This window comes from Odontomachus brunneus, unplaced genomic scaffold (assembly GCF_010583005.1).
Source record: "Odontomachus brunneus isolate Ranch 3 - 2012 unplaced genomic scaffold, Obru_v1 Obru_scaffold_190, whole genome shotgun sequence".
In the NCBI taxonomy this organism is placed as follows: Eukaryota; Metazoa; Arthropoda; class Insecta; order Hymenoptera; family Formicidae; genus Odontomachus; species Odontomachus brunneus.
The window spans coordinates 471,178-480,034 of NW_022639640.1; the positions used below are offsets into that span (position 1 = coordinate 471,178).

The 8,857-nt window shown below is 42.9% G+C and overlaps 1 protein-coding gene across 2 annotated transcripts in view; it reads right to left on the reverse strand.

The window, feature by feature from the left end:
- The window catches only part of LOC116851767 (semaphorin-2A), a 486,860-nt gene that overhangs the window by 355,143 nt on the left and 122,860 nt on the right, over positions 1-8,857 (reverse strand). The window lies entirely within an intron of this gene.

Here is an 8,857-nt window from a genome sequence, read left to right on the forward strand (position 1 = left end):
TGTATATATATATATATGTACATATACAAAAATTTATTAAGTTGTAAGCAAAGTTATAACTACCCGCCCTATTTAGGACTAGTTGTCACATGTCTTTTATATAAAAGAAACAAGACAAATTATTTTTGTTTTAAGTGTTTTAAGTGTTTTATTAGTTACTGATATTTTCAAGTATAACAAACAATTATTGATCTAAAAAGATAAAAAGTCTTATAAACTCTGTAATAATAACTTTGAGCTCTTTTTATAGAATTTTACACAGACTCTCTGTTAAGACATATAAGATAATATTATTATGTATACTTCTATGCTCTTGCGCAAGTCACGTCATAACTACGTGATGGATTTGCAACACGTGACAACTAATTCCATTTAAGTTAATTTAACCCGAGTGGCTATTTGGAATAAAAGAGATTATATTTACAGATTATGGTGTAATAATTGTTAACTCTAAATATGTGTGTATATGTTACAACTAAAAAGAGATTGCGACTAGAAATTTACTAACCAAATTTTGCATGGTGATTTACGAAATGCTAAAGGAAGTTTGTGTTCAGTTTGATGAGTTCTATCAACACATAACGAATGTGTCATGAATCGTCAGACACCCTGTATAAAATATTCGTGCATCTTAACTGTTGAATATTCTAAAAATTTCTCGAATAATTAATAACAATTTTGCACGAATATTTTATTACGATGCGCTTGGTCAAAATTTTCAAATGTCACTATGCTAAAGAATGAGATCGCATTTATGAAGTTTAGTATACAACACTCGTACCCAAGATAAATTTTCATAATAATTCGACGAAACCCACCCTGTTGCTCTTTCAATAACTCATAATTATCCCCTCCCGCGGCTTCTTTTTTACAGTAATGGAGCTTGAAACGCTACAGCTTCGCGTTGAATGTATTTCACTTCTATTAAATGAATAATCACGATGAGAAATAAAGAAGGCTCGCGGGCCACAACCAGCAGTGTGGGAAGATGAATCTATCATCTCTGTGGAATCCGATGAGCGTTTAATCGACAACCTTGAGAAGATGAAGGGGGCGTCTTCAAGATTTGCCATTCTGGTAATTGAAACCTGGCGTGAACCTCGAGGCGGGGAACGTTTAATAGCTAAAGTTAGTCGCGTTTCTATGCAAATTAAATGCTTACAGCCATCGAGAGGTGAGCTACGTAGGGTGGCGATGGCGGTGGCCGCTCCCCCTCGCTGTTTATCTACCGAGAGGTTCTTGGACGACTCGTAACGTAAATAGTTAGTGCCTGTGGGCTGCGACGAACGGCCAACGTGTGCGGAATAACGATAAGCTCCTAACGTTGCTGAACAAGGGACCATATTTATGCGTCTTGCATGTCCCGCGTTTTTCTCAGTCCGCGAACGCCGCTAAAAGCGTTCCGAAGTTTCGGCGTATACCCAACGCGCACATTAACCCCACAAAAACAACGCGTAAACCAGTCCGAAAAAGCCTCATGCGAAACAAACTCCAAGTGATACTCGGCTATTGTTCGTCTCGCAAGCAGGACAGAAGAGAACAGGAAAGAGAAAGAAAGAGGGAATGAGGGAAAGGATCCATGCATTAAGGTGTTCGCGATATTCGAATTAGCACTTCATATCGAGTGACAGAGTTCTGAAGTAGCGGCAACCTTACACCCTAACCTTTCAGAAAAAAAAAGAATCCCTCGCGCATGAATGGTTTTACACACTCGCTACACGTGTAACGCTCCAGGCGAAAGAAGCGGAAGAAAGGTGTAACCCCATCCTCAAGCAGGGTAGACTAGCATAGAGACTGCTGTTTACACTTAGCTTTATTGCTTTCCGGGCAAATGCATGCGGGTTGAGTCAGCCCGGCATTAAAACCCCTTTCGTAAGGTGCGGCTATCAGTTGCCGCTGATCAGTCTGGTTGCGGATGAGGCAAATGAGAACGTCAGGAAAGGACACCAATGCGTAGGAAGGACCAAACTCCATGAACAATTTTTCGCCGTCCTCCTGCCTCAAAGGTTTCTTCCATTTTATGCCGTCCGAACCGCTTTGCAGGAGGCTTGTTTAAGGATCGGGACTTTATAATATCGCGCGCGCCCTACGAGCACGTGCGGGCGAGTAATATTCGTCAGTCAGCACGGAGCAGGGTTGGAAGGGACAACGATAAGTATCTAGCCGGCAGAGTGCCATTCTCACCCGTTCGATCGATATACGGCCGACCGCCACCGGCATCAGCGGGGTAATAACGAAAGTACGGCGGGGAGAGGGCAACACGGCCCTTTGCGGTGTATCTCACGTACCGACAGCACGAGGTCCGAGGTAGTCAGACATTTCGGGAATCGCATAAATTTTGCAAACGAGAGTGAGGGTATACGGCGCTTCGAGGGGGTTAATAGATATTCGTAGCTCGGAATCGAGCTACAGCTGAAGCGATATTTCGCGTATCTCTCTGCGCTATGAACACGTAACGCTGCGCGCGATAGTGCAAAATATACAACGCTTCTCGAGAGACAAATAATTAAAAGTCTCCTGTCTCTCGATGCGCGCCGACTCCTTTGTCGCAAAGGAATAATTGCAGAACGAATATAGCGCGGTAATTTTTATTCTTGAATGTCAAATAGATTTCCCTTTGTGCTCAACAACGACTACCTAACAACTTCGCCGATCCCGCACCTTCCTCGTAGTTCCTCCAATAATTTTGATGAAGGATTATATGAATATTAAATTATTATTTTATGAGAATACCTCCCATTCAAATCACAGAGCGATAAAAACTTGGGGATACGCGGGTAATAATTTTCTTAATAAATTTCTCATTTTTCATTGTATCCTTCTCTCTCTCTCTCTCTCCTTCCCTCTCTCTCTCTCTCTCCCTCTCTCTCTCTCTCTCTCTCTCTCTCTCTCTCTCTCTCTCTCTCTCATCTAAGAATATTATACATATTATAATATATAACGCAGAAAAAATATTATAGTTTCTTTTTATTAATAAATAAACGCTAGACAACTTTCGAAGAACGACTTGAAAATTGGAAAATTATTTTAAAGATTCTAGGAAACTTACTGAAGGCAACCTTCGAAACGCGACTTTAAGATATTGGAAAATTATTTTGAAGATTCTGGGCATGTTGTGGAAACAGTAGAAGCACATTCACTGAAATTGTATTCCAGAGATAGTGCTGAACGAGATACGCACACTTGACTCCATTTTCGATAAATATACATTTGAAAACCCGAAAATTATTTTTAAAAACTGTAAAAAATTGTGTCGAGAAAGCAGAGAAACTCCCAACATGTATTCTAGACACTAGTATTACAACACTAGTATTACAACACTAGTATTACAACATTCTTTCTGTGTATTCTCACGTAAGAAAATATGAGCATGTAAATCGCAAATAAATATTATAAACACAGGATACTAGATATAACAAATAATTCGGAGAGGAAAGAATATTAGAGATTATAGATATTGTAGATAAATGGATTTCCATAGCTGCGTAAACACAATGCGATGAGCTTGGCAACCAACCTGGAAGATAATCCAAAGGTTTAGGCCAGCACAATTGTGTGCTCCATCAATCCAATGATTTGAGTCCGCGTGCCCGCTCATCCATTATTGCCAACGCGCGGATAGTAATAGCATCGTACGAGGGGGAAGGTCGTTGTAAATGACTCCATGGTAACCATGGATGCATAAAGTAAATCTCTCTCGCGCTCGATACGTACACGGCCCCATTATTGCCAATTACATCGCACGCGAGGGTGTTACAACGACTCCGCCGTGGTATCCTCGCTTTTCCGCGCGCTCTTACCGATTTTCCACCATTTCTCGTCGTAATCCATGCGCGATATCGCAATTTCTGATAACACGATGATAACGCGAAGGTGTAACGCCGATTAAGAGAAAGGGGTAGGGAAAAAGAGAGGAGCGTTTTTCCAACTAAAATTCTCGTTACGCGAAATATCGAAAGGAATGCACGACTTCACGATAATCTCTCGATATTACCATCGCCACGTTACATCCACCGATTAACTCGACGGAACAATTCTCTTTCCGAGCAATACCCGCGTAATCGCTCGACCTCTCATAATAAGGCACAATGAGAAATTCTTTAACAAGGTAGAAAAAAGAAAGCCGCGGCGGCGCGTCGGGCCGCGGCGAGCCCTTGTTCCAGCGGCGCGAATTTCTCAGGAAATAAAGATGTTTGCTTTACTCTCTCTTGTCTTTACCTGGCCCGCGCGCACCCTCCCCCTCCCGCGTCTCCTTCCTGCTTCCATTTTCTCCTATCATTTGCAGCTCCCGTATTTGAAGTATAGCTACTTCCCTCAGTTTGACCAGCGTTTCCATTCTTAATTTCTTCGCTCCCTTCGCGTAACGGCGCCTCGCGGCAACTTATTAGTATGCAGACCTCCCTCGCGATTCCGCGCGAGCTCGCGCATGCAAATTTTTTATAACGTGCCTACGGTTCAGACCGTCGTCGTAGTCGAATAAATACCCTCCGTAGCGCATTGCCGTAAGCGTGTGCGCGCGCGCGCGCGGTGATTTTGCACGCGCATGAATTGCTTCTTACGCGAAACACAGCTCCTGTTACAGTCGTTGATTTTAGACGTCGGCACTCGGCCATGCTATTTCTTGCAACAACCACGCGCCATCAAACAAACCCAACAAAAAAAAATGCAAGCAGTATAAGTTCCCATGGATACTCCCAGTACAAAATTTCTTCTCTTTTTTCTCTCTCTCTCTTTCCTTTTCCCTCCCTCTCTTCATCCTGATATTTATTAAATTCTCACAAAGGTGATAATCAAAAATCCTCCGCTCTTGTATCTAACTTAAAATGCAATCTGTTGGCGATAATTGAGTAAAAACTATAATGAATAGGACAGCCGGGACGGAGAAGGGGAACAGAGATAACCGACAATCAATAAAATTTCGCCGAAATTACAGCGGCAGAATAACAGTCTGTTGTCGCGCTGTACATCTCATTCAGTATGTTTAGCAAACAAACTTTGCCAATATCGATAATATGAGCCGGGGTAGCGTCAGTTGCCGCGAGACTCGTGCAAATAATGGCGTCACAAGTGACGCTTTACTGGAAAGGTCAACGCTCCGCGGGGACGAGTCGTATTTCGATAATGCGAAACTGAATTGACAAGAAGCACAATTAGAATAAAGCAGGGCAGAACGGAGACGGGATCGAAGGGGGGGAGGTATGCGTGATACTTTTTTGAGACCAAAGCTCCTCTTTCCCGCAAAGGATTGGTAGTGGAGAGGTATGGCGCGTGGAAGCTCAATTTTTTTTTACCGGAATTCGGTTAAACGGCGCGATCGTTCCGGACCGTCCAACCGAACAAAATCGGGTATTTCGTTGAAACTTTTCACGATGCGAATTGTGCGAAACATCTCCTGTACCGCTCTCTTTTTTCAATCACTGCTCTGCCCCCTTCTCCTCCCCCGAAAAACGGATTGGTCTCGTATCAATCCCGTTGTGTAATTCAAACTATAGGCTATATCGCCACGTTGTAATCGTTATGATGGTTACACTCGACTCGGTGAGTAGCCGATTGATTAAATGCAATTACAGCTATCCCTGTACGAAAGTGTTTCGCAATTATTGGCGTCGGTATAATGTGACTTGTTTGCAAGTTTCGATAATTGTTCCCCACGAACGCGCCACGCGTAGAGGGAGGCCGCGTGCATTAGTCGTAACGTGTTAGGCTCACAATGGCAAAATGTACGGCACAAAACGTTCCAGGCTTACACGCGTTCGTTCTACGTCGTATAGAAAACGCCATTATAATGTCGCGCACAATTCGCGCTCATTAATATTGCAAAGGAATGCAGACATCGGTAATAAAAGACTGGCGCAATGGTATTACCGGCTCTCATCGTCCTCGCAAAGAACGCAATATTACGCTCTCGCAGATTCGCCCTGCCGTTAAGACATTATCTTAAAACTCGTTTTTCCGAGAGAGTCTCAGTTCTTAGTTTAACGCTACGATGCGCAGTTGAAAGAGACTGTAACATCTTATTCTATTTAAGCACTCGTGACAAAAGAAACGTCGCGTTTTTGTCGCAGGTCCTTCAGCGAAAGGGCTCTCCAGACAATCGTCGCAACGGATTTAATAACAAACAGTATTACAAAGAAATACGTTTTACATGCAAACGCATACACACACATACCAGTCGACGCCAGTGAAAAATACATGCGATTCTCGACGCGAACTGTGACTTCCCTCCTCCTGACTCTCCCCCTCTCTCTTTCTTTCTCTCCCTCTCATTTCTTTTCCTTCGACGACGTTCTTGAATCCGTCATCGAGTGAGGATTGAATTTAACGCGCGATAAAATCATTCGTTTTTTCAAGCGTCTGCGACTCGAGTTGGCGTTAGCAAAGAATTAATGAGCTTTCCCTCCTCGTTCGGAGTCTCGGGAAAAAGAGATAATCTCGATTTCGCGACGGAGGTATCTATCAATCCCGAAAATGAAAAGTAAACGCGATTCCGTCAGCTTATAAGACTCATAGCAACGACTGCCGTTGCTCACGCAAGCGCTCGCCCAATAAACAACATGCCAAACAGTTCTCGAGTCGTGACAATAGGGAATATTCATATATCCCCTGAACGTTTCCATGTCTCGGCCTTCACGATCGGGCTCTCGATCGTCGTTACGTCGCTCGCGTTACGAACCGAATCACGAATTCTTGAGCGAGACGTTCACTTAAGGAAACAGTCCTGTAAATGCGAGGAGCTATTTTATCCTGGGCTCTACAAACCTACGGGAGTGCAAGGCACTTAAATAAGATTGGATCCCGCTTATCTGCTTTACGAGGTGACATAAAGCGCGGGTATTCGCGTCGACGCAGCCGGGGCTACTGATATCAATTAAAATCGATTTCGTTCCGCCCTGAAAATCGCGACGCGAAGCCTGTCTTCGAGGCCGCCATTGATCCGGCGGATCGCTCGTAAAATAAAGATTTGGCCGGGGGAATGCTGTGGGGCGCCGCGATCTCTTTCGAGGGTTACCTCACCCCATTGTAACTTCCTGGTATCCACGATGGCGCGCGCGCGCGAATGCACACACACACACACACCGCTTGAACCGTGGTACCGCAGGGGCGGATCAGCCCACGCTCAACCTGAATACTGATTCTCGACGGACGCATATATTACCACCGCGGATAAAAGACATTTGCATTTTGATGGACTGCGCCGAGTGCATTTGACGTTTCGTATGCATTTCGCCGGGCCCGCGTGAACGCGCGTGTGTTAGGCGCGCGAGCGCGGGGTGCTCGTGTCTCGCTATTGCCGTGAAAAACTCGGTCTTACCCGTATTTATCACTCAATGTTGCACGCCCATGCATATAGCTGTTTGTATTTATCTCACACCACGAACCCTTTGAGTATTCCCCACAATGAACTTACGTCGCGCGCGAATCACGTATAATACGGACGTAGCCGGGCGTCGCATCTCGTATATTTATGCACACACGTGGAAAAGAAGTTTGAACAGGAAAGTGTTGAAAATTGCGGCGCAAATAAATTTCGAGGTAGGAAAACAAATTAGCGGACATTTCAAATATATTTCTGTATGACTCCCAGCCCAGAAATACACTCCGAGAAATGCACTCGAGTAATTGGGGGAGGAATATGGGGTTTTCTTTACTACCAAGGTATTGCGTATTCTACAAATAGAAGTCGCATAGAGAGGACGATAGACAAAATAGGCCAATTTTTGTCTTGAAAGTGTAACGTAAGTTACGCATATAATCTTGCGTTTTTTTGAGTTTTTTCGCTAAATACGTAGCATTTTTATCCGTCTAAACTAGTAGAAAGTGGCTAAAATTCGTTTTAAAGAGGTCAAAATGAGTTATTTTTAATAGTAATTTGGTTAAGAACAATTTTGTTCCAATTTAATTTTATTATGATTTAATCGTATTTCTTTTCCATTAAAGACTTTTGAAATGTTCCAAGAAGGAACATTTCAAAATAGAACACACAAGAAATGTTAAATCTGAAATTAATATGATACAAAAACTAAAAAGGATACTCAATTTTCTTATTCAAAGAATTTCAAGTTTTATCAGATACCTGCATCTTGTGCCTTATTTTAAGAATATCAAAATGGTTAATGGTGGATTCCCACACCACTCTAGAGATTCTACTGAAGAACTTATAAGGAAATTTAGCATTTCTGAAGTGTTTAATGAATTAACGTAGAAAACTATAAAAGAATATTGGAAAAACCTTGGAGTTTAAAATCACACGTTTGAAATATTGAACTTTTATATCCAGAACCTATAATTATTTTAGAAAATTAGGCTGGGTCCAATTAGACTCCAAGAAATTTTCTATGCGGTAATACGTACAGACTATTTCAATATCATCAGCAAAGACGTATCTCTGATTCGAAAATTTTGAAAATTGCATATAAATTTCGGAGAGGAATCAAATTAATGAATCTTCTCAAGACATTTCTGCATAACTTGAATCCCAGAGATACATCCGAAAATGCACTTGAGTAATTGAGGTAGTATTAGTAACCGAGTAATAAGTTTCTTCACCGCGAAGATATTGTGTATTCTATGCAGAGACTACCTCGATATCATCAGCAAAGGCGTATCTCCAATTCGCAACAGAATATAAATTCGGGTGCGTGAGAGCGTTATTATTCACATTCCCCGACGCCAAAAGCTTGGCGAGAAGCTCGGAGAAATCAATTGCCGAAACTTCGATATCGGGCTCGGGCGAAAGCGCGGAACGAGTGCGGGATTGCACGGACAATGGTGCGAAAGAAGTGGCAAATTGAAAAACCACCCCACGACCGAGAACAGAACCCGGGCGGAAGAGCGAGCGTCCTGCGCGTTCGCGTCG